Genomic DNA, 26,670 nt, shown 5'->3' on the forward strand with positions numbered 1-26,670 from the left:
GTGGTCTCACACATACCCGGGGCCGGATGTCTGGCATATGTAGGAGATTTGGATCTCACACCTCCTTGGGAGTTGCTGTCTCACTCACACACTAAGGTTTCAAACAAGTATTTGCAATGCAATCGGTCTCTCATTTGTGGAAGTTTTAATTTTTGGCGTTGTAAATGATTTTGGTTTTTTATTTATGTTTAGTTGTTTGGAGTGGAGTGGAAATATGTTGTTTGAAGTGGAATTATGCGGTTTGAATTGGAATTATTCGTTTTTGAATTGTTTGAGCTGGAATTCTGTGGTATGTCGTGTATTTGTGTGTTGTAAATATGTGATATGGTGAATAGATAGGAATGAGAGCTGTATAAAATACATAGAAAGTAAGAATGAGAGGGATAGGTAGTTTGTGTATGAAGAGGTTTAGCGAAGGAAGAAAATGAAAGGAGACAAAAGAAGGAATTGGTGAACGAGAAGGATAGGGAGTATGAGGAGAAGAAGAGTGGTGTTGAGGTGATGTAAGTAATGAAGAGAAGGGAAGGAGGTAAGGAAAAGAAGGAGCGAGGAAGGAAGCGACTGTAATCAAGTGATATCTGATGAAAAGGAAGGACATAACGTGTTAGAGCGTGGATGTAATGGAGAAGAATGAGAGAGAAAAGAGCACTAGAATATTGTATCATAGAAAGGTAGGAAAGGAGTGGAGTGGAGTGGAGTGGAGTGGAGTGGAGTGGAGTGGAGTGGAGTGGAATGGAGTGGAGTGGAGTGGAGTGGAGGCAGAAGGAGGCCAGTAATGCTGGACGAATACTGCGCTTCATACTATGATTTTTGTTTTTTTAGGCGGACATATCGGTTCTCCTGTTCTAAATCTTACTTTCACAGAACTTAAGCCCAAGTTTAATTCTATGCCATGTCTAAGCCCTGTTTCTGAATTTGTTTTGGGATCAGAGCCACAACATATAAACCAGCAGACACAGTGGAACTATAGAAACTCCATAAGAGACAAAGATATTGACATATAAATATCCCTAGAAATTAGGTTCTCATCCACAATTTAATTTAGCATTTCATGTATGTCCTATGTTTTCTAAACTTAGAAGTGATAGGTGAAAACTCAGGAAGCGAGACGCAACGCTGTGGCCAGGCGTCATGTTAAATATGTAGCGCCTCGAGGATAATTCCTTTTTTAGCTAATTTACAGCTGTGTTGGATTATGGGTATTTTGTGACATTCATTTAGGGTTAATGTCTACAAGCACTGCTCACTTCAATGACACATAGGTGCAGTTCAGGAGTGCATAACAGGTGGTGCAGTGACAGGACTTCAGCATTTAAAATGGTGAGTGCCCCAGAGTTGGTATTTACATTACCTATGAGTAGGGCCACTGAAAATATGATTTAGGGGAGGTCCAAATTATGCGTTAGGTCTACCTAAATTAGGCACAAAGAAAAGGCAAACGCTGCAGCATAATGCAGTACAATAAGCCTCTACGAATCCTTTTAAATACACCAGTCAAACACATCTGACTACATATTAGTTGTTTATACCATAATGGATAGGGTTAGTAATCATTGTGTATACCTATGAAAGTCTATTTCTGTGTATATAGTAGGTGTAAATAGCAGGCGGGTAATTCACAATTATTTTGATGTTATCATAATGAATGACAAGGTGTAAATAGCAGGCAGGCAGTTTAGAATTATGATTTTTTCAGTTTAAACACACACTAGTATTATGTTCGCGGTTCCTGTATTCAATAACACCTCTGGTCATGTAACTGCGAGAAACACAGTGTCCCTCAGGATGTTGTTCGTTGCATAAAGTTATTTTCGGTTGAATTATGACGCTCGGTTTTTTGTAGTGCCGGCTTTCCCTGATCGAGAATATAGTGACACATGTGGGAGTTGAAATACCATTTGCGTAACAGTGAGACATGTTTTATATTTAAGAATAACTTGCGCGTAGCCATAACAATATTTAGAGGCGATATTTTGATTCAAGTGTAGTCTGTTGTTGATCGCGAGTAATTACCCGGAAACATTGCATATAACCCGAGTACGATGACACGGAAGTGCATCGTTGAAACAGCAAGGCGGGTCAGTTCGGAGCTGCTTGAATTGAGAATAGGTAAGCGTGAGTGTTAGTTGTTTCGTGTTTACTTACTAGGCATATTTTCAAAGGTACTGATGTTACCGTTATTCCTGCAGGCACAGATGAATATTTAACCTCCTACAGATGGGTTACATATGTTCGTCTTGAGAGAGGTGAGCTTCTAAATTACTGGTCACACGTTATGTCTCTATTGTAATCGCGTTGGTACTGACGATACATACTTGTTCCCTAACAGAGTCGTCTACATTTTATATTTTTGGTTGCTGATCCACGACGTTCGTCTTTTTCTTGATTAAGGTGAGCACGTGTTGAGTTAACGCGCAGTTGTAGGTCTGTTTTCTCCATATCAATCAGTTATAGTGATTGTTTATTTTCGCACGTGCTTCTTTCAGATAGCGTCCCTCACATCTTGACGAGGTATGTTTTGGTCAAATTGCTATCAGCCCAATAGTGGTTTCAGTCATACGATTATGTATTTCTCACATACTTTTGATCTGATCATTTATTTCATGACTGTGATGACGCCTGTATTTATTGTGAATTATCATAAAGTTCTGAAGTTTGAATGGCAATAACACGCTGCCGAATATTTGAAAATTTGAAAACGTTGCCTAACTGTTAATTTTTTGTGAATATGCAGTATGGCATTGTTTTACTTGGTTTCCTTGTTCTTTTTAGTTGTCAACTGGAACCCCTGACGAAGGGACAAGAATGTCCCGAAATGCATTGGGTGGTGGTTCATGAAATATTTCAAAAAAGCAACATTGAAAGTTTAACATGAATTGATTTATGGAATATTTAATTTTATTGATGGCCTAAGCATATGAAAATGTATTAAATACATAGCTGATCAAATTGAAAAGTTTTGTTTGAATGCTTATAATTCAGAGTCAGTAGTGCGCAGCAGCCCTTGTGGGGTTAGGCCTTATTTCTCTCGAATTACGCCACCTCTCTCTGACCCCAGAGTCTCTTACTGTCTGTGACTGTGACCAAAGACCCCTCTGTGCCACCTTAGCCGCCCTCGCACACACTGTGGCTTCGCCGGTGATGCCTCTCTGACCCCTGAGTCTAGCACTCTCTGCGACCCCCCAGTGATGTCTCTCTGCGTGCCGTCTGCCCCCTGTGTCTGGTGGTACTGTCTGAGGCTGCGAGGCACCAGTTCTGTCCCCCTGCCCCCTGCCCCCTGCCCCAAGTGTGGTATTCTGTGGCCTCTGTGATGTCGCTGTGACTCACCCCCTTGAGGCTGGCACTGTCTGAGGCACTAGTGTGTCCCACTATGAGTGATCCTTTCTTGTGGGCAAAATCAAGCAATGAAGACGAGGAATTGCACCCATTTGAGTCTAGCTGCTAATGTTTCAGATTGCTTATGTGTGACATTTTCATACATTCAGTGGATTTATGAGTCATTCACTGACTAAATGTGTGGCACTTTCTTGCGACCAAAATCATGAAATGAATTCAATGGAAATAGACAAATATCAGTAATCACACTCATTTGAGCAACAAGAAATTCGAACTCTGCAGCAGGTGCTTTTAAGGCGATTATTTAATTTCTAAAAAACCAGCACCCTCCACCACAAACTCAGCTTCAGTTGTGGCTGAACCACATGTAACAAAGGGATCTCTGTGACAAAAGCTGCAACCCACTGAGCTATCCACATACAATACAGTTAAATACAATATGCCGGTACCAGTAGTTATATTAACCCCCTGGGCTACTCCATGGTTAAAGTAAAAACTGAAACTGCCACTAGATAAAATTTTGACCTCTCTCCAGCGGGAACATTAATCACCTGCCTCATCTCTGACATAGCAAGTCTCTTTGCACTGGGAAAATAAAGGCTGCTGCTTCATTGTGCCACTGTCAATCACGGATATTTAACACTTTTCACTAATAAATCATAAAAGCTGCTAGTTTAGAGAAAAGGTCCACCTTCGATGGCACTGCATTTACAGCACAGAGAGAAAGCATTAGTGTGCCCATTATCCAAGGCGCTATCCCGTGCTGGAGCCCCCTCCCCATTCTAGTAACAAACATACCACGTCATCAGACAGTAGCATATTAATAAATGAATATCTGATTTACCCGAATCTCTTTATAGCTGTCGGAATGATCCACGGAGAGGAGCTGCTACCATGGCACTGTGGCACTATCTTGCCTCTTCAGAGTTTGAGAGCGAGCCATGCTATCTTGCCTCAATCTGTGCCACCTGCTCTCACTATGACCCAGACTCAGCACAAGTTGGGCTCTGCCTGGACAGGGCACAGCAAAAGAACATGTGGAGGTCAGGAAGCAGGGCCGGACTGGGAACCAGAACCGGCCCTGGCAAAGTGCTCGGCCGGCCCCCCTCCCCCCTTCCGGGAGGAGAGGGGAGGGGGGAGAGGTGCGACCGCGCTCTGTGACAGGGCCGTTTTTCGGCCGTTTTTGTTACAGGGCCGTTTTTGCAGCATAACGGCCCTATAACAAAAACGGCCCCAGGGGCCCAAAACCGGCCCCCAACCATGCGGCCCACCGTGGGATTGCCCGGTGCTCTCAACGGCCAGTCCGGGCCTGTCAGGAAGAAGTGAAGACCGGCTTCCTCCTTTAACTCTGGGCCATGCAGCAGGAGGTTTCCTCGGTGCTTTGGGGCCCGGTTTGCAGACAGGAAATTCAACATCCTGCCACAGAATGCGCGCCGACCGGACATGGCTCCTCTGCAACAGTGTGTCCATGTGGGACCTGACACTACCCGGGGAACAGTAGCAGAAAGCAGGTTTGACTGCACAAGTTTAAAAAGCGTGGTATTTGATCATGCATTTCATTAGGAACACACTTGTCTCTGCAGAAAGCAGTTAGAGACGAGCCTGCAGCATTCTCCTCAACAATAGTATTGTCTGGACACCGACTCTCCCGCAAGGAGAAAATACTACTGGAAGTGTGAATCTTCCGCCCTTGCTTGCCCCTGACAACATTTCTATAAATGAAAGCAATACCAAGCATACGCTGCACGGCGCACCCCATCCTCCTGAGCTCATCAGATCCCATACTGCGGATCAGACTGTAAATCGGTCAATCCCTCCCCGGGGGCTGCTAATGGAAACTTTCAATCGGATCAATCGCCGCTGGGATGTCAGGATGCCCCCCGCCCCCTGGCCCCGTGCATTTATTATTTTAATTAAGTGGAGAGGATCTGATGCCAGAGAGCAGCCCCGCCCTGTAAACTTGACTCTGAAGGGGAAGGGCTGGGGGCTTGGGGGTCCTGAGCAGACGGGTGCCCTTCCCCCGCACTGTAAACGTGACTCTGAAGGGCTGGGGGCCCAGGGGCGTGTGTGTGTCCCCTCGGCTCATTGATCGATTAGCTCTTGTTAGCACTCAGTCTAGGATATTCAAATGAGCTCGGAGGATTACCCATGACCACGAGACAGGCCTCCTTTATTCTCGCACCACAACAACACCGTTCCCAGGGCCCTTTTGGGCCCCGCCCCCCTCTCAGCGGGCAATTATCTCGAAATTTGGGTACCACGAGTCTAGGGGCTCCGGCAGCCTATGAGAAATGGCAGAGTTACACTGAGGGGACACCACCGAGAAACTCAGACCACGAAACAGTGATCTAGCTTTGAGTAGCGCCTGCCTATTGCCTTGCACTTCGAAGCACGAGGCATAGCAGAGTGTGATCATCGCGGTCACCCCTGCTGTGACCCCAAATTGTGCGAGATGCTGTAGACCCGGCCCTGTAAATTAAGTGCGGAAAGCACCGAAGCGAGGGCTGTAAATTAAGTGCCGGTGCTAAGCACCGGAAAGCACTAGCACAAATTAAGCGGGGGGTGCGGATGCGGAATGGGGGTTTTCAGGATGCTAAGGTAGTTACTAGTGAAAGGTTTTGGGCTTCAAGCTGCTTAGCTGGCATTTTTCCGTGGGGAGAGTGTTTCCTGAAAGGGGGTGGCGTGGACAGAAAGGCATACATGGTTGCATTAAATGTATTTTTAAAGTCCCCTAACTGAGCTGGGGTTTGTGGTGCCTTTCACAGTATTTCTAGGTGTCGTTCTACGGGCCGCATTTCTTTTTAGTTTTATAAAGTGCAAACTCGACTTTACGGTATCACAGCGATTTACACCAGCACAAGTTGCGTTACAGACTGATATATTCTTTTCTTTAGACGCAGAGACAGAGTCTTGCTTAAAGTACTAGGGCGGCCGACATTGGAGCTGAGGAAGCAAGTTCGAGCCTGACCGGAGGCTCAAGCCTCCTCTGATTCTGGGCAAATCCCTTCATTTCCCCGTGCCTAAAAATGAATGTGTTAATCTGTAAGGCAAATGGTGCCCATGTAAAGCGCTCTGATACCTTCCAGTCGAGTTCACGTTTAGAAAATAAAATATGGATTTGCCTAGAATCACAGGATGTTTCATCCTGCCGCCAGACTTGAACCTGGTTCCCCAGCTCTGAGGTCGCCGCGTTAGCCATTAAGCCACACCCTCTAAGATCAGCCGCATGTCTAGAATGTCGGTGGCCTTCAATGTACAGAAAGACATTTGTAACTGTAGTGAGGGCTGGGCCTTCTTACTTACACTGCTAGGTTAGCATGCGCTTATTAGAAGTTTAAACGCCATTTTACCCTTTTGCTGCTTTTGCACACAACACTGCATATAACTGTTGCTGGAAGTTCGGCTGCGTGAAATGCTTCACATGAGAATGGCTTGTTTTCAGCATCCCTAGACTTACATTATGACTCTAGTCTGCACACTGAGAGCTAAAGCCTCCAAGGTTATCATAACAAGGTAGCTGTTGTTCTGGCTCGGCTCACGTTTTAGCCCTAACATACATGCAGCTGCAGCCAACGTGATTCTGGCGCCTTTAATAATTCACTGTAAGCATGATTTCAGGCACTTGGAAGCATTCTGTTTCCAGATAAACAGAGAGCTTTTGTAGATCCTGATGTGATTCACGCCTGCTCATCTTAGAGGTATGGGGTCCCCCAAACAAGCCTAAGAGATCTTCTATATTTTATAAAACATAGTTCCTATCTAGGGAGGGTGTTATACTAGGCACTATAATACCTGTTTTCACCATCATTGTAATATGATTTCTCCTTTTCTGTTTTATGGAATTGTAACAATGCTGATCATAATATTTCTGACTATATGTCTGCTTATGTTAGCCAAGATACTGCATCTGAGAGCACGTTGTTAAAATAAATGTTTTAAACTTTCCCGTGTCTCTTTTTTACTCGTTATGTGTAGTGGACTGGTATGAGAGTATAACGAAAGAGTGTTCTTGCTTCTCACCATTCCTGTAATGGTCCTAAGTTGCATGTTCTTGTCTAATCATTGGTTCATTTGCTATAGGACGAAGAGCTAATGTGACACTGATGCTATCTGGTTAGGGTTTCTAGGCACTAAGGTGAGTTTTTTGGTACACCACAATTCACTGGGGTCCTGGGTCTCTGTGCACAGTTCTGTGTAGGAGCAGAATCCCTGCGACATAACTTTCAAGTTAAAAGAGCAGAAAATGGTGTAAATTAGCTAACAATAGCATGTGCGTTCATACACAATGACTCTGGCCTGATAATAAGGGAGTCGACTGCAGATGTGACGCTGAAGTAGTCTCGATGAGATTGAGGTGCACAATCACAACGCACAGGGCTTGTGGGTGGGTGTTAGGATGCTCGCTCATGACGCACAGATGTGGGGTGTCGTACTCACTGTACGCAGATGTGCGAGGACTATTTGTATGTTTCTCATGTTAGATGCATGCTTGGGGAAGCAAAGCGAAATGAATCAGCACTCAAGGGCAGTCCATCTCCCTGGAACCAGATTGCTGAGTGCCAAAACAGAGACCGGAGAGAGCGTTCCGCTGGCTCCAGTAGGGAACATTCCAGATGGTTCATAGTGTCAAAGTGCCTCAACCAGGGAGTTTAAGTCCCCCACAGCACCGATCTCACCAGTAGGCTCGTGCCAGTTTGTTTATAAACTTCCCCTTCCTGGCATCCTTCGGCTGAAATGAAGACAGAAACACACCACCAGTGGATATAGTTCACCCAAATATGGTAGCTGCTTATAAGCCTGAGAGCTCAGCAACCTTACAAGAGGTGGACAGAAATAATAAGCAGCCTTGCTTCACAGGGCGCAACCTCTGTGACAGCACAAACTTTATGAGCAGCCGGGCCTCATCTTGCGCCAGTTTTCATATAGCATCTTCAAAATAAACCTAACAAGCATTGGAATGCAAATGTTGCTTTGAAAGGCTGTGCCCTTCAGCTGGCAGTCGGTGTGTTAGCATCAGTGATGGTGAAAAACAATTGAAATCTGTTCTTTCCCATGTTGTCCAAGTACCTCTCACTGTAAATCAGTGACAGAGGAAATGCATGAGTCTGTAACTGACAGCGTTTTGTGAGTGCGATTCCTATAACGTTGTATGTGCGTGAGTACAGATGTGTGTACACACACACACACACACACACATGTGCACAAACACCCTTCACGATTGCCCATTATAGGGGGCTCCACCAATTATATTTGTGGCCAGTTGCATCTCCTTCCCCTGTCCCCAAGCCCTTAGAAATCACTTCTAGAAATACTGCTGTGGCTGTAAACATCTGCGCTGTTTCAGGTCCACATCCGACTGAGGTCTACTCTGCCTTTCATCCTTCGGAGGTCGATAAAACCAGTGCTCTGTCTTTTATGCGAGCGTGGCTCTGCAGCACCGTTTGTACAGCGCCTAGGCACTTTGGAAAGAGTGCGCCCAGAGCGGTGGCACCCAGCTGAGAACAGATGTGAATGCTGGGGGCAGTGAATGGGTAGCTGTATCCCTGAGAGCGGGGAGGGCGTCTCCTCTCAGGAGTTCACCGATATTTAACCACAAGGGCAGACGCCCACTTTGGGGCAGAGCGCTGCGCTCACAAGCACGTGCCTCTTGTTAAAAATGCACGGCATGGGGGGAACGTGTGGCAAAAACAGTTTACAAAGACTAAAATATATATTTAAAAAAAAGACCACGGCATTGTCACCAATACACCGGGATTAAATGTGGGCGAAATTGCGTTTTTCCCCACTTGAGACATGCACCACTTTCGTGAAATGTGAGTGTAATATGTGAAATACTCCTGGGCTGTTGCCTGCCGAAAGCTGAGCTCGAGCGGCCCTTGCATGCAGACCCCAGGCCGGACCCCAGCTCCACTTATCTCCCACACAGAAGCTACAACGCACAGCAGGTTCATAGTTTGTGTGAGACATTTTCAGCTGCAGGAAGAAGAAGAAGAAGAAGGAGGACCGTCTCCCTCTTCCTGCCACACTGAAGTGCAACACTGAGCTCACGCCCAACTCTTCCACAAATACCCCCAGTACCCTGAGATACTGGGGCAGCGGTGTGGACAGACACCAGATCGAGTGAGGGCAGGACAGTGGTGGTGGTGGGTAGCAATGGATGTTAGAAGCAGAGAGACGCTCAGTGGCACAGTCACAGCTCACAAACACGCTGCACAAGCAGACACAAGGAGCTGACACAAAGCAGCATCCCTTGGCACATGTTAAAACAAGACCGCATTATAAATAGTCGGTCTCGCCAGCACTTGCTGTCCATTGGCAAGTCCGCCTGTGCTCGCAGGCGGCCAGCAAATCTCGTTGGCCGCAGTGGGTGGCCAGGAAATCTCGCCGGTGCTTGCAAGCGCTCGCAAAATCCCGTCTCAAGAGCACAAACTTAAAATAAATTCAGCAAATTCAGCAAGCAGAGCCGAATTTTACACCCAGGCCTACTCAGAAATCCCAAAATAGCTGCCCTTCTCACATCCAAATAGGGTCATCAAACCCAACACATTAAAAAAACAATTTGCATTTGTTTCTGTTTCGCTTCTCTGGACTGGGCCATTTCTCTGTAGGTCTTAAAGAATTCCAGCATACTGGCTGATCCAACCAGAAAAGCAGAGGGATTAATGTCTAGGAAAGTTCTAGGCTTAGACAGGGAGGGGATTACTATTCTTATCTGTGTGATCAACACTGCCTGATGGAGATTCTGTAAGAGACCTCAGAAGTGACACAGGCAGTCTCTAAGGTATTTAACATTATTATAAGTCCCATATCAACATTTGGCATCATAGCCAAGAAAACATCTCTTCATCGTAGATCTGTCTCTGTCTCATTCTTCTATTTGCTTTTTATGTATCCTGAAGCATAGATGATGCTTAAGTCCACTTCCATCAGCAGCAATAACATATACTTTTAGCGCACACATATATTCCTCAGATGTGCCAATATTTGTCAGATGTGTCAGGTTGGAAGTCCTGTAAGATTTCAGAAGCATCTTGATGAAGAAAGGTATCTGGATGCTGCTCAGCCGTATACCCTTGAGAAACCCCACACTAAGGCCCAGATTTACAAAACATGCGCACAATCAGCGCAGCACCCACAAACGCTGCGTTGCATGAGAGGGAGAGAGAAGGACAGCGTCATATCCACAGAGATATGGCTCTCTCTTCCCCTCTTTTTACCGGTGGCGCACAATCAGGGTGCTGACCGCCAGACATTCACTTTTGTGCCAGAGTGCAAGGGTGCATGAGTGAGAATAGCGTAGGTTTCTTTTGAACTGGTAGGTGACCCTATCCTATGGTTAGACTAACTCTAAAAAAGTGCCCCACGTTGGATGTGTGCTGCAGAGTACAGCACACTTGAAAAGTGGGAAGTATTAGGGGAAATGAGGGCACTTATTCTTTCTAACACCTGCTTCAAAGTGGTGTACCTTGTTGCGCAAAACACTGTCTTCTGATGTTAGTAAATAGGGTTTTGCATCAAAAAGCATGGATGGTTGCATGAGAATGCCTATGTACCATCCATGTAATTCCCCCTTGAAGGTAAGTAACGCAAAGCGGCGCTTAGCTCTGATTGTTGTTACTTTTAGGCAACTTTTCGGTGCCAAACAAGTTTTGTGCTGGAAAGTAAATAACAACAAAACCAACTTTGCTCTGGTCTGGTTCAATTTTTTGACACAAACACGGCTCACAATGTTTGTAAAACTGGGCCTGAGATGCTATTGTTCTGGCTTGAACTGTATACAAATGCTTCAATCACAGCTGGGATAGAAATGTAAATCCTGTGCATCAGGGCCCAATTCACACTATACCCCACACTTGTGGCAGGGGCCCACGGAAATGGCTGGGGCCCACACTCGTGGCAGAAACTTTGCACTGCCGTTACTCATTGTGGAGGTCCCACCAGGAGTGCGGGATCCCCCGCCACAAGTACGGGAACCTGCCACAACTGCGGGCCCCTGCCACGAATGCAAAGGAATTTTGTGAATCAGACATGCAAACATTATCCAATACCCAAAGGAAGAAGTCAGATGTAGGATTCTGATTATACCATCCTTGATATGGAGGGGCACTAGATCGCCACAATATCGATACGTTCCCTAGCGATATAGCATTCTCCACGGCGTCTCTCCACTGAGGACCAGCCAGGAACCCCAGGGTCGGGGAACGGCAAGAAGGAGAGGAAGACAGAGTTCAGTCCGCAGGAAAACTGGATCGTCGTCACGTAGGTGATGGAACACTACCAACAACTGTTCGTTACATCCACTGTGTCATTTGCAACACAAACGGAAATATGGCAGTCCATCGTGAACAACGTGAATGCCGTCGGAGTGTTGAGGAGGTCAATGGAGGAGGTCAAGAGGCGGTGGCATGAAGTGAAAAGACAAACCAAGCAGAAACTCGCTGACAACCGGAAGGCAGCAACGGCGACTGGAGGTGGGAGTCCTGCGTCACAGCAGGAGGAGGAGCTGGATCGCTGGAGGAAATGGTGGCCACAGTCATCAGTGTGGAGATGGTGCAAGGAGTTGGGGGTCCGGACACAGCTCGATATGACCTGACCCAACAACAACTGGGTGAGTAAGGACCAAGGACTGGGGGATGGGGGGAGATGGGCACTATGGCACACATGCACAATTCTGCGTGGCACACTGCACCCCCACAATGATCGTGGGACATGTCCCTGGCACACTGCAGCACACATAGAAACACCAACTAGGCCCCCGTCCACTATGTGCACAAAGGGGCACCCCTCCCTATCACCAATCCCACAACCTACCCATGCACATGTGCTGAATACAGCAAAGCAGCGGCTCTGTGAGCCACACTGACAATGCAAGTGACACGGCATGACCAATAGCATGGCTGCAGTCAAAATACATGACATGACACTGAGGTGGCCCAGTGTGGATCACATCCTCAAAGGAGCAGGTCACACTCTCGCACATCCACATGCATATACAACCCCTGACTTCAACGACACATCTGCAGACAAACAATGCACAAGAGTACAAAAAACGTCCAAGAGCACAAATGACCCATGCCACCAACATCTCAGCCCCATAAAAGCACACAAGTCAAAGGCACGCCGCCTCAAAGGGATAAGGGGCTGCTAAATCAGAGCTGCAGGGGTGACTCTCCCACAATGCAGCACACACACATAGCAATCATAGCACATCAACATCGATGACAATGTGGTACAAAGTGCAACACTTTGATCAATGAACAAAGGACACAACTGCTGCCGCTTGTGCATAGAAACTGGCCAATCACATCTGTCATTGCAGGAAACTGTAAGAAGATAATGTACGAGTACAACCTCACATCCGTCATGTAGTCGAAATTTCCACTGCCTCCCCGCAAATAACAAGCTCCTCAAAAACAGTCACAATGTAAATTGTCATGCAGTCTGTATGTAAACATGTACAATGCGTCAACATACATGGAACACACTGTTAACCTGCATCTCCCATTAGCCCCTTAAGTGCTGCTGACGGCCAATGGTCGTCAGCAGCGCTTCCTCCCCAGTGCTGCGCACGACCATTGAACGTCCATTCAGCACTAGTTCTAATGGACAGCGCAGCACTGGGGAGGAATGTGTAATAGCAGCTATGAGGTTAACATTGCAGAGGGACAATCAACAATAATAATTATAATCCACATTTGTAAAGCGAACAACCACCCGTAAGGGTCTTTAGGCGCTGGGGGCCGTCGGGAAGATTAAGCAAGCTATTGCCCACAGTCACATGGTGCTGGGCTAATCTGCCACCGGTGCCGGGGATCAAACCGTGATCCCCAGATTCCGGAAGCAGTCACCCTAGCCGCGGCGCCACACCACCTGCAGAGCAGACCAGACATCTCTTCAGTGATGATCAAAAAGACACCTTGCCATCTGCTCCAACACCCTCCAACGGCTCATAGACAGCTTCCGCACCCCACCTCCAGGAGCAGGGCAGCCCAGCTGCATCGAGGTGACACCACCCCCTGCACAGACCACAAAGCAGGAAGCACTCACCACCACGGCTGGCTCCCAGCACCTCACGGAAAAACACATGGCCTTCCAACGCCGTGTGTTAGACTGCCAGAGGGAGCAGGCTGAACAGGTGCGGGTGGGTTTCGAACTAATGGCATACAAACTAGATGACATACGTGGGTGCAAAATTGCCACCAGGGACCACTTACATTCCCTAATGGACACCCACAGTCCTTTCCATGCTCTACAACAATCCTTGGCTGACCTCGCTGGGGCCATCACTCGGGTACAAGAGCTATCTAGTCAGACAGGCTCCAGCGATGCCAGCACAGAGTTGGCACAGATGCAGAGGACAATGGAGACCATGGAGCGCATGCATGCTGGAAGAATGGATGCAATGGCTGAACACCAGCGAGATGTAGCTGGGATCTTCCATGCCCTGCAGATACTCATCTTGCCATTGCTGCCACAGAGCCTGTCCCATATGTCTGCTGCAGGAACTTTGACACACATATCTCTGCCCCCTGATGTCTCAGTGGCACACTGTGATATAGCCATTACACCTCCGCCCCCTGATGTGTCAGTGGCACACAGTGATGCAGCCATTACACCACCATACACACCTGACACACCGGACACAAAAGACATATCAGAGGAGTAAGATGTGGATGGTAATGGTAATGTGTGAGAACGGAGGTTGTAGCATTCATCCCCGCAAAATGGCCTGTTCCTGCCTGGTTCAGCACTATTCATCCTGCCCTGGAACAACACCTCCACTGTCCTCCAAAACACTCTGCGACATTCACCTGCACTCCGACCTTTTTTCTTTTTTTTTTAAAGTAAAAACTTTATTGCGTGATTTAAAAAAAAAACCTTAGCACAATACAAAAGATAAAACATTTTGATGCTTATTAAATTGATATAATTATGAGTAAAAATGGAACACTTGTATGATAGCAGTAGTAAAAGTAATAAAAGAATGCCCAGCCCACCATGTGTCTGAACTCTCTTATTTGTGCCATGGACCTTTGGAGACTATGTGGCAGATGTATCAAGCATTTTGCGAATCGCAATTTCGGCCTTTGCGACTCGCAAAAGGCATTTTAGCATTTTTTGATATGTAACAAAAAAATCGCAAAATAAGGAATCGCAAAAAATTGCGATTCATTATTTTGCTCAAGCATTTAAGGAATCACAAATGTTGCGATTCCTTAAATGAGATGTATGTAACTTTTTGAGATTGCGAATTTGGGTTAAGAAATCGCAAATTACCACAAACTTATAGTTGGTGGTAATTTGCGATTTCTTTTAAAAATGCCCTATTTGGCATTTGTGAGGGTGGCATGTGACGCACATACATGCCCATAGGGCATTTATGTGCACCACATGCACACACATGTACATTTCAGGGGTGCAGCAGGATGTCTTTGAGACACCCCTGCACCCTTGAAATAATTCTCAAATTGCGATTAGCAAAATACTAATTCGCAATTTCAGAATTATTTCACAATCATTCCTATGGGCCTCCTGGCCCATAGGAATGCATGGGAATTAATCCTTAAATGCGAATTCGCAAAATGCGAATTTGCAAATAAGGAAAAATAAGGAGTCGCTAAAAAATAGCAATTTTGTACATACATTCCATTTTGCGATTTCTAAATAGCGATTCCTTAAAAATCGCAAAATCGATTCTTGATACATCTGCCCCTAACTCTTCAAATTATTGTGGCCAGGATTATGTTTAGCAGATTAAAGGTATCCAGCCTGTGTGCAAGGCCCTATATTTGTGTTGATAGCACTTTTGCAGTTCCGTCCGGTTTTCTCGAGGTGCCCACATGGCAGTAATTGACCTTATTGTGGAGGTCCAAGCATCTGCGCCTCTGGCTGAGCTACCGATTGGCATCTCCCCTTCCCTAGTTTTTTTACTGCGCAGTCCATGAACCTCACCTGGACCCCGACATGGACTGCCATATCTGCTTTGGTTACCAATGACACAGCAATGAGGCTGCAGACTGAACTCCTTCTCTTCCGATTAACTTGTCATTCCCCAAAGGACTCTGGTTGGCCATCCACTGGGCTAACATGTAATGTGGGGTTTGCATGGCCATGTACTGCTCCAGCTCGAATCACACCACAGAATGTGAATAAAACATTCCAAATCACACAGATGTGTCATGTCTATTATTAGATTTGGGGGTCTCTAGTTGGCACAGGTAGGTACTTGTGACAAATAGGGACCCTTGCCTCTAGTCAGGGTAAGGGGGTACACTCCTAAAATAACCCCTGCTCACCCCCTTGGTAGCTTGGCACGAGCAGACAGATTTATCTCAGAGGCAGTGTGTAAAGCATGTGTGACCACATACAGTAACCCAGTGACAACACTACAAATGGACACCACACAAGGTTTATATTAAAAATAAATATTCTTTATATAGACTTAACACAAGACCACAAACAACAAAAATCCACAATACTATACTTAAAAATGGCAGTTTTAACTTAGTTCAGTTCAGTCCTTAAGATGCAACACTTTGCGTCAATGTACCCTATGATGCGTTGCGCTTGCACAACAAGTAATGTTGCAGCGATGGAAATGCGGCAAAGTTCCGGTGCAAAGAAATAAAGACGTGAAGATCTTCCAGATGCGGTACGTTTCTCCGAGGATGCGAGAAGTCTCGGTTTGATGCGTTGACTGCAGCGGCGACACCCTTGTTCAGCGATGCGAGGCAACAGCCTCGGCTGCAGCACTCTTCTCCGACGTTGCGAGAGCCTTCCACACAATGCGGCGACATCCAAGATGTGACGGCAGCAGCTCCAATGGCGGTGCGCTTCTCCGGGGATGCGAGGCACTTTTCTCGATGCGGTGCAATACGACAGCTACAACGCCGACATCCACGATACGACAGCAGCAACAGCGTCGGTGACACGCTTCTCCTTTGTTGCGAGACTCTTCTCCTGATGCAGTGCAATACAACAGATACAGTGCCAACATCCACGATGCGATGGCAGCAGCAGCGACGGCGACACGCTTCTTCTTCGTTGCGAGACGCTTCTCTCGATGCGGTGCAATACGACAGCTACAGAGCCGACATTCACGATGCGACAGCAGCAGCAGCGACGGCGACACGCTTCTTCCTCGTTCAGTCGTGCTTCCATCTCCTTGCGACACGCAGTCCCTCAGAAGGCCCAAAACCTGCAGCAGGCGCTTCCAAAGAACTCTGAGGAGCTGGGGGTTGAAGTCTGTTGTCCCTGAGACTTCAGCAGGAGGCAAGCTCTTTTCCAAGCCCTTGGAGATCCTTCACAAGTTGAAAATAAAGTACACAAAATTCCTTTCTCCTTTCTTTGGTAGTCAAGCAACCACTGCAGGCCAATCCCCCAAGCAGCACTTCAGCTTAGGGATAGTCTCTCCTCAGTTTCTTCAGGTTCCTCTTCTCAGCAAAGGTTTCTTCTTGTAGTCCAAAAGTGATCTAAATTCTTGAGATCAGGGTCCCAATACCCAAAAATCCTTTGTCCTCTGAGGGCAAAGGGGCCTTTGCCTAGTCCAAACCAGTTCTGGAGCACTCTGTTTACATGACTCCTTCTTTCCTCTATCAGTGCAGGACAGAAACATCAGACGCCCCTTAGGAGGTGGAGCCAGCATTGTGGAGGGCAGGCACATCCCTATTCAAGGTTCAGGTGCAACTCCTCCCACCCATCTAGATACAGATCTCTCTATTCACCACTGGGCTGACTCATTCTGTCTCCTCGAATCCCCCAGCCCTGGCACTCAAACTCCAGACAAGGAATAGACAACCTAGCAGAGGCAGGCTTAGATATTAAGACAAGAAAATACCTACTTTTTAAAAGTGGTATTTTCAAACACAGAATGTTAAAACCAACTTCACTAAAAGATGTATTTTATCATTCTGAGTTCAGGCATACTTAACTCGAATTTCTACCATGTTCCGAGTCAGTTAGGATTATAAAATGTAATAATCTAACTGCCCATTCTGGCCTATGGAGAAAGGGTACCCTTGCAATAGTGAAAAACGAAAATGGCTGTAATTCACTATTAGGACATGCCACACACACCAGGGCATGTCCTACCTTATACTTGCAATGCACTCTGCCCTTGGGCCTATCATAGGAGTGCCTGATATGAAGAAAAGGGAATGTTTAGGGACTGGCAAGTGGGTGCACTTGCCCAGTCAGCATGACAGTACCAGACTGCACACAGGCTCTGCAATGGCAAACCTTAGACACACTTTTACAGGCTGCTTCTGTGGGTGGCACAACCAGTGGTGCAAGCCCACCAGCAGCATTTGGTTCAAAAGCCCTGGGCACACTCAGTGCATTATACTAGGGTCTGATAAGTAAGCCAAATCAGCCAATCATGGAATCACTAATCCATACAACAATTTACAATAGGGAGAGCATATGCACTTTAGCACTGATCAGCATTGGTAAAGTGCCCAGAGTCATAAAACCAACAAAAACAGGTCAGACGAAATACAGGAGGAAGGCAAAAAGTTCAGGGATGACCCTGCAAAAAGGGCCAAGTCAAACATCTATGTTGAATCAAGTATAAAAGTATGGATGAATGTAGGGACATTGGTTGCCACAAACTCGCCAGGAGCCGTTCAGCACCAACCAGGGGGGACTACTAGTCCCAGAATCCACTCAACTCCCAGGGGGAGGAGTAACACTGCACCCGCACACTCAAAGCACGCCAACAATCACCCTGGCGGGGGACGCGCCCTTGCTGTCTGCGGCAGGAGGAGGCTGGGTTGGGCTGGGCCCCCTCTCTTGGTCTCATTAAACCGTGAGTGGAGTTGTTGTGCTGGATTATATCTGAAATGTATGTGTCACTCCTAACAATAGCTAGTGTTCGCTGTTATTTGTGGTTATCATGAAAGTTACTAGTGGGAGGCTGCATGCAGATTGGATGTTGAAAATGGGGAAAAGGAAATTACCCAGTACTAAATTAAAGAAACAGTTTAGCAAACCAAAAGTTATGAAAATGACCCTGCTAAACTACCTCACGGGAGCAGTGGGCACCATCAAAAAACAGATCTCCACAATAGAAGAGTCATTGAGTGTAGAATCGCAGGGTCTAACAGGGAATAGTCAACAAAAAACTATACCTGGTAAAGGGACTGTGGAGGAATGCCCACCAGATAACCCGAGTTTAGGGCAAAGTAGAAATGGTTGCATTCAAGTTGTTTTTGATGATATAGATGATGTCTGAAACAGTGATCACGATACTGAAACCCTACCCCCCCAAAGACCGAAGTAACCCAAAGCTGTCAAAGAACCCCAAAACTATCCAGGTAGAAACATATCAGGCCCCCGTGAATGGCCATTCTAAGACTATTCTGATTAAACAACAGGGGAAAAGGGAAGCTTGCTGAACCAAAAGGGAAAAGATAATGTTCCACATTCAAAAAACAAATGCACTGCCCAATCCATTTCCTGATAGTAAAAAAATGGAAAATCTATTTACAGAGCTAACAAGTTATGTTAAACACTATATAGGCAGTCTGGAAGCTAGATTAGACCGAATCGAAATAGGTCTAGAGAAGGTTATTAAAAACCAGAACACTATACTACAGAATGAGGGCCGCAAACCGGGCGCTATTAATAGCATATTTACCATAACTAGATGCCAAAAGCCCAAACTCTACTGATAACTCTTTAGGAATGGACAGAAAACCAGCTGAAAGGGGTGGGGTACAAAAGAATGTCGCTGTATTCACACATAGTAGCACTACAAGAGAGGCTGGAGGGGCACGTATGTTAAGGAAGAGAACACCAGAGAGACATCAGGGGGGAAGTCTAGCATGCGAAACGCAAATAAGACCACGCTCAATTACACCTAGCTCCCATGAAAGCCAACAACATGTATATAACCTAGATCTTCCGACGGCAGCAACCCCCTTTGCAGTGATTTTGGCAATTGTCCATGATCCCCACCCAGGAGAAGTTGAAACATGGATCACATTGATGAAAAAGGCCATTCACTGCCTGGGGAGCGGAGTAGGTCTGACTACGGAAATGTTTAGGGCTTTTAAGATGGTAAGGCGTGTACCCTGGGTAGGAAAAGGTAGAAAAACTTTTATAGGGGATTGTGTTGTTCTATCCTTTGGTTTACCATCCCTGGTTAGGGAAGTGTTGAAAAGAGTAAGATATAAAAACATCACTGATACAGGCATAAATGTCCTCCCTTTGGGCTTCTTTTATCAACTCAATTGGATTAACAGACACAATGGGAGTCATCCTAGAGCACAGAGTACTGCCCAAATGTACTATAACCTGGAGGTGTCAAAGAGATTTGGGCCCCTCCAATCACTAGATGAGGACGATTGACTATCTGTAAATAGAGAACAGATGTTTGATTTGAGGGACTATGATAACTTAATGGACTATGAAGCACGTAGGACCAATCATAAAAAGGTACAGGTTGGAGGGAGAACATGGATATAAAGGAAGGAGATATTGGGTCGGGGCCTAGAACCAGTGGACCATTAAAGTTAAGTCTGGCCAGTGTCCCAAATTGGGATGAGAGTATGGGGCCTGAGCTGGCTTGTCAGACCAACTCTCCCCCGTAAATAATGATTCCGGACAAACCGATTTCTCAGAAGGTTATTATTGTGTTCCTTTGGAATATAGCAGGCCTCCGGTGTAAAGAACATAACTTAGCTTGGCTTTATCGATATATTTGAAATCCTGTGTTTCCAGGAGACCTGGTTGGTAGACAAAGTCCACATTGAAGGATATAAGACTTACCACACACCAGCAATACACTCAAAATATGGCAGACACAAGAGGGGGCTTTACCTTTACATTTCAAACCTGCTGGAGGTACAAAAAATGACCCTGATAAAATCTGCTATTTATTACCAGATAGTTTCGATACATGTGGACCCAAATTGTATTTTAACTGTAATACAGGTTTACAATAATATAGAGAAGGGCCAGCTGGGGGACATTTTAGGACAGCTTAGTAATGGTGTTGGTAAATTGAGGATTCCAAAGGATACAGATATGATTACTATCTGGGGGTAGATTTAATGTTAACCTATGCGCAAAAGCAGGCTAGATGTCTGTGCCTTAACGTCAGAAGAGGACAACCCACTAACACATTTTGATCATTCAGAAAGTGGGGAAAAGTTCAATGAATTTCTGTTTTCTCACGACTATGGTTTTGCAAACCGGTTGTGTACCCCTAGAGAGAACATTGACTATACCTTTATAGGCAGAGGCTTCCAATCTATAATAGATTTTATAATTGTTCCAAATTGTTATTTAAACTAGGCAGCAAATGATAAAATCCACTCAAATGTCATGAGTGACCTCTTGCCCCTAAGTATTGACATAGTACTGTCAGACGTCATTGATCAACAAATAAATAATAAATTGGTCTGGACACAGGGCGTACCCCTCTCCCGTCAAAATGGATACACCTTGCATTGGGACAGTTGTGACTCGGTCGAGCTGAATAAGCAAATCAGATCTAAGGCTTATGACTCAATTTTAGTATGCTTGCAGGAAGGTACCACTCACAAAAGAACCTTGAATGCCTTTTCACAGATTACTTCGACTATTCAAAATCTGCTCAGAGTTGAAAGTAAGGGCACACAAGATCGCAAAAATGGGTGGTTTGATTCAAATTGCACAAAATCATACTCTTGATTAAAAGGGGCCCTTCATAGGACAGAGAGAGGAGAGAGTGTAAAAAGTGTTATAATTTGGCACGAAGATCCAGAAAGAAGGAGCTCAAAAATCAATCATGGGTGACACTTCACGAAGCATCACTGAGTAAAGATTGTTCTATATTTTGGCGAGCAGTGAACGTGCTGTTTTTTAAAATCAAGGATGTTGCAACAATAGCGGTCGCAAAAGACGGAAAAACATGGGTAGACTTTTTGTCAAAGGTCTATAGCACCCAAGGGAACGAGGAAATCACTCCTGACTTTATAACTCAACAGGTGGAAAACTCTACTACTTTCTCACTCATTGACCTCCAAATCACCCATGATGAGGTAATTGGGGCAATAAATGCAAGCAAGGGTGGTAAGGCCCCAGGGCCCGATGGGCTCCCCATTGACCTATTTAAATCTATCCCACTACTCTGGTCACCGCTGATAACAAGGGTCCTGCAAGCTAGTTGCACGAAGGGCTTTATGAAGACCTGGTCGGAGTCAGCAATAATGCCAATTTTTAAAAAAGGGGAACGAGAAAACAAGGCGTGTTATCGCCCGATATCCCTACTTGATTGGAGGTAATGGGAAGGGTCATCTTGAACAAATTACATACCTCAGCAGAAGAGAGCAATATAATAAGTGATATGCAATATGGTTTTGGACAGGGGTTAGAGACAAATGAGCATGTTTTAAATCTTAATATCATAATAGGAAAGTACACTCAGGCTAAGGGTGGGAAACTTTATGTGGCGTTTGTAGATCTTAAAGCCGCATTCAACTGTGTCATACATAATAAACTGTGTAACATCCTAACAAATCTGAAGATGGACCCGGTACTGGTCCAGTTTTTAAAACAATTATATTCTGGGGCCATTGCTAAGGTGCGCTATGGTTCCAAAGGGGTATGTACCGCGCCATTTACCTTGGATAGGGGGGTGAGACAAGGTTGTGTTCTTGCGCCGTTCCTTTTCACTCTATATACCAATGCTCTGGTACAGAAGCTTGAAGGAACGAACACAAGGGAGAGCCAATCTATTAAGTGGTCTGGACAGATGTGTTCCGTCCACCCTGTTTCACCAATCCGCAACACATTCCAATATGGGAGCGCCTCGATGTGGTCACTGCACATGAGGACTTGTACAATCTCCCATGCCCAACTGTCAGCAAATACGCCAGAGATCAAGGCATCCCATGCACGGGTATCACGGTTACACTCCTGGTCATGGGCCAACGGGGGGGGCACACACAAGTCATGATCCAGTTCAGCTACCGTTGTGTTGGATAGGCAGACATCCATGGGCCACTCAAATATGCATGATCAACAGTGGAACCTGGGCTGGACGCAGGTGACGTACGCTAGATGGCAGCTCAGACGGTAACTGATGCACAAGACTGCCAGTGCCAGTGCTCCAAACAGATGCAGCATATGTGCACTGTACAGTTCCACGTGACGGGGGTTGTGCATGTGCCTGGGATGTCCTGCCATTGTATTGATGGTCTTGTAGAATCGGCACTCTTCTGATCTGCGGCAGTTATGTGGATGATATGCCACAGCTCGGAGCAATGAGTCCTATGTGTGTGCAACGTTTGGACGTATGAGTTGTTGTGTATGTAAGTGTCAAGGGCATGCCATGCAAGGATACCTCTTACAGGGACTTCCGTGTGTGGTGTGGATAAGTTTGTCTTTCATTAGCTCTGTGTGTGGTCTGAGAGTCGTAATAATCTGGTATGGTATCTCTCTAAGGGTCGCCAGCTGCATTCAAGACCAAGGTCGGAGGTGCAGATTTCCTTCCGCCTTATGTATTTCAGCCCTCATCCTCCTGGACCTGTCAGCCGTTTTCGACACGGTCTGCCACTGCACACTAAGAACACGCCTCCAAGAAACAGGAATCCAGAAGAAAGTCCTGGACTGGACCACATCCTTCCTCTCCGGCAGAACCCAGAGAGTACGCCTCCCGCCCTTCCGATCCGAAGCCACCGACATCATCTGCGGCGTACCCCAGGGTTAATCCCTCAGCCCGATCCTGTTCAACGTCTACATGGCCCCCCTCACACGAGTGGCTCGCCAGCACGACCTGAACATCATCTCCTACGCCGATGACACCCAGCTCATCCTCTCCCTCACCAGGGACCCGCACACCGCCAAAACCAACATCCACGAGGGAATGAAGGCCGTCGCCGAGTGGATGAGGAGCAGCCATCTGAAACTGAACCCGGAAAAGGCGGAGGTCCTCATCCTAGGTCCCACCCCCTCTGCATGGGACGACTCGGGGTGGCCGACCACACTGGGAGCAGCTCGAACACCCATGGGCCACGCACTCAACCTAGGATTCATCCTCAACTCCGCCCTCTCCATGTCGAAGCAGGTCAACGCCATCTCCTTCTCCTGCTACAACACCCTCCGCTGGATCTACAAATGGATCCCGACCGAAACAAAAAGAACAGTGACCCAAGCCCTCGTCAGCAGCAGGCTGGACTACAGCAACGCACTCTATGCAGGAATCCCAGCCAAACACCTGCGATGACTACAACGCATCCAAAACGCCTCCGCCCGACTGATCCTCAACATCCCCAGCCGCAGCCGCAGCCACTTCACCTCCCACCTAAGAGACCTGCACTGGCTCCCTGTCAACAAGAGGATCACCTTCAAGCTCCTCACCCACACACACAAAGCACTCCACAACACCGGACCAGCCTACCTGAACGACATACTCAACTTCTACACCCCCGCCTGCCAGCTCCACTCCTCCAGCCTTGCCCTTGCCGCCGTCCCGCGCATCCAACGCACATCCTCTGGCGGCAGATCCTTTTCCTTCCTCGCTGCCAAGACCTTGAACACCCTCCCCACCCATCTGGGGCAGACCCAAGAACTGCTCACCTTCAGAAAGCTCCTCAAAACTTGGCTCTTCGGACAGTAGCAGCACCCCCCCACCCCCTACCCACGTGCCTTGAGACCCTCACGGGTAAGTAGCGCGCTTTACAAGTGCTTGATTGATTGATTGATTGATCTATTGAGTCAAAGGAGCTTTCATCCCTAATGTTAGTCTGACTACTGCTTGCATTCTGGAAATGTGATGTAACTTTTGTGCAGCAATCGAGGCCAGGCCTTGGGCTTATGGTGCATCAATAGGGATACACACACAACTGTTGGAATGTATGAGCCAAGAGCCCGATTGGCCTTGTGCTCCTTGTACAATGTCTTTCCCTCTCTCTCTTTGTCTCTCTACCTCTCTCTCTCCCACTTTCTCTTTCTCTCTCTTCCTCTCTCTCTATCTCTCTCTCCCTCTTTCTCTTTCTCTCTCTCCCTCTCTCTTTCTCTCCCCCTCTTTCTCTTTCTCTCTCTCTCTCCACCTTCTCTCTCCTCTCTCTCGCTCTCTCTCTCCCTCTTTCTCTTTCTCTTTCACTCCCTCTCTCTCTCTCTCTTTCTCTTTTTTCTCTCTGTCTTTTGATGAGCGCATGACACACCTTCTTATCTTGAATTTTGTCTTGCAGGCTGTGACCTACAGATGGTCCAGGGAAGACCCGCCATGACTCTTCCAAATAGTTGTCTTGAGTTAAATTTGAATGTAATATTTTGTTTGGAATTTTAATGATGGATGAATGATTCTCCTTTTTCTGACCACACATAAATGTTAATTGTTGTAATTGTGCAACGTCATGGGAATTGTTTTGTTCATGATTTTGTAATGTTTATGTGAAATATCTTTTTCCAGGAGGGGGGTGGGGGGCGGAGGCGTTCCCGGGATAAGGCCACGGGGGAGAAGGGGGGGTCCTGCTTACCACCAGTAAAAGGCAGATGTTAAATCCCTGCTGTTAACGCGCCTTATCGCATGTTTTGTGATCTTATTGCAGATCGGGCTTGTAGTTGACAATGTTGTGAAGTGGTGTTGTCGCTGCTTTTTGCACGGGAAGGCCTACTCTGCATCTCATTAGCGTTAGTTGCCGGTGTCACCCGTGGCGATGTTTTTTGTGCATGCTACAGCAGGAAAAGTTGTGATATCGGTGGGGAGCACAAGCTTTTGAATGGTGCGTAAAACTTATCACAACGTTTGCTGCACTAAAGTTGCGATAACTCAGCGATACGTCCTTGAGAATATGCCCCTAGGTATTTTCTATCACAGCTTAGCAGTGTGTGCGAGGCTAGAACATAAACCGTCACCAGCTGAAGGCCACATCTCCTCACTGCCACATAATATTTGCCTCGATACCCATGGCTCGAAGGCGCTCTTTATGCATGGTCCGAAATCTGAGTTTCTATATTATCTGACGTCCGATTTATCTTATCGTACTTTTTATTTTGAAAACAATGACAGGTTTTTCAGACATTAAAGTAAGAATCGGACAAGACAATCGAGCAGCAAATGAGCCAACTCCTTTATCATAGTGATACTGTTAACATTTATAAACAATCCTGCTCAGCAGGGACTTATGGTGCAGGCATTCCTGATATTTCTAGACATCTCAAATACTTCTCACGTTCTAGTATAGGACATGTATGCCACTGTAAGCCCTCTAAAGGACGCCACTGTTAGGAAGATGTTTTGTAACTTGTGCCCTGTAATTTATACCTATTGCAAGAGGTTGTGTCATTTGTATTGAACAGATTAAATAAACATGGGATTCAAAACTTAGAAATCACAGAAGGGGGAATACTTTTTTATGCCTATTATAAGTGAAACTCCAAAGAGCTACAGTGAATGGGGGATACCCATCTCACATGAAGGAAGTACCCAATATTACAACAAAGGTTTCCCTTATACTGTAGTAATTGTTTTTTTTGTGTGTCATGAAAAACAGCTCAAAGGTCCAGGCATTCTGAGCCCTGTCGTGTGTGCTAATATGATACCCCGTCTGGGCCGCCCCCCTCAGAGTTGCAGCAGAAGCTGAAACATAAACACAACCGTCTGAAGGCCACTTCTCACTGCGGTTGCCTCCGACTGAGGTTTCTGCTACCCGACTGCATGACGTCTGCCTCAATATCCCTGGAGAGAAGCTTCTATTTAGCTAAAGACTGATAATAGGATTTTTATAGTATTTAATTGCTGATTATATCAAAATAAGACAAATGCTCATTGTTGCAAATGCACCAATGTCGATCATCATAGTGAGAAGATATTGATAACATGTTGATACAATCCTTGACAGCAGATGGAAATGGTGCAGACATTTATAGTATTTATCCGCAGCTCTAAAACCTCACGCTTTCTAGGAAAAAAAAATTAAAAAGACTGAAATTAGCCAAAAAAGATGAAATTGTAGCATCTGAAAGGACAACGTGATGGAAAAAGGAAAGTCTGAATGTGATTCTCCAAAAGTTATGAGCCACTGCGGAGCTCCTGATAGACCTATCTAGAATCATTGCATGCTGACTATAGGTAAATAAAAAGAGTTTTCAAAGCCAGAAAGGGATACTGGAGCAGCAGCCTTTACCTCTTGGGCTGTTCTGGCCAGACAAAGTCAGTGTTTGTACCATAGCAGAGGGTGGGATCTATTTGTATCTCATGTCGAGCTCGATCCCGGGAAGGGAGGGAAGCCCAGAGTTGACCCTGGAGGTTCTGCACGCGGAGCAGTGGGAGTGGCATCACCCGCACCCTGTGCTGTGCCAGCCGACAGGCGAGGGGAAGTCAAAGAGCGATGGTGCTTCTTC

At 46.3% G+C, this 26,670-nt stretch overlaps 1 protein-coding gene and 1 long non-coding RNA gene across 7 annotated transcripts in view; one reads left to right on the forward strand and one right to left on the reverse strand.

Moving 5' to 3' along the window:
* The window catches only part of LOC147710099 (butyrophilin subfamily 3 member A3-like), a 353,872-nt gene that overhangs the window by 96,662 nt on the left and 230,540 nt on the right, over positions 1-26,670 (reverse strand). The window lies entirely within an intron of this gene.
* Positions 2,045-25,656, forward strand: LOC147710100 (uncharacterized). Its single transcript, XR_015295842.1, has 5 exons — positions 2,045-2,109; positions 2,190-2,246; positions 2,330-2,391; positions 2,487-2,511; positions 24,516-25,656. It is a non-coding gene; the product is annotated as an uncharacterized LOC147710100 (long non-coding RNA).

The sequence above is a fragment of the Lissotriton vulgaris genome, chromosome 5, assembly GCF_964263255.1.
Source record: "Lissotriton vulgaris chromosome 5, aLisVul1.2, whole genome shotgun sequence".
Lineage (NCBI taxonomy): Eukaryota > Metazoa > Chordata > Amphibia > Caudata > Salamandridae > Lissotriton > Lissotriton vulgaris.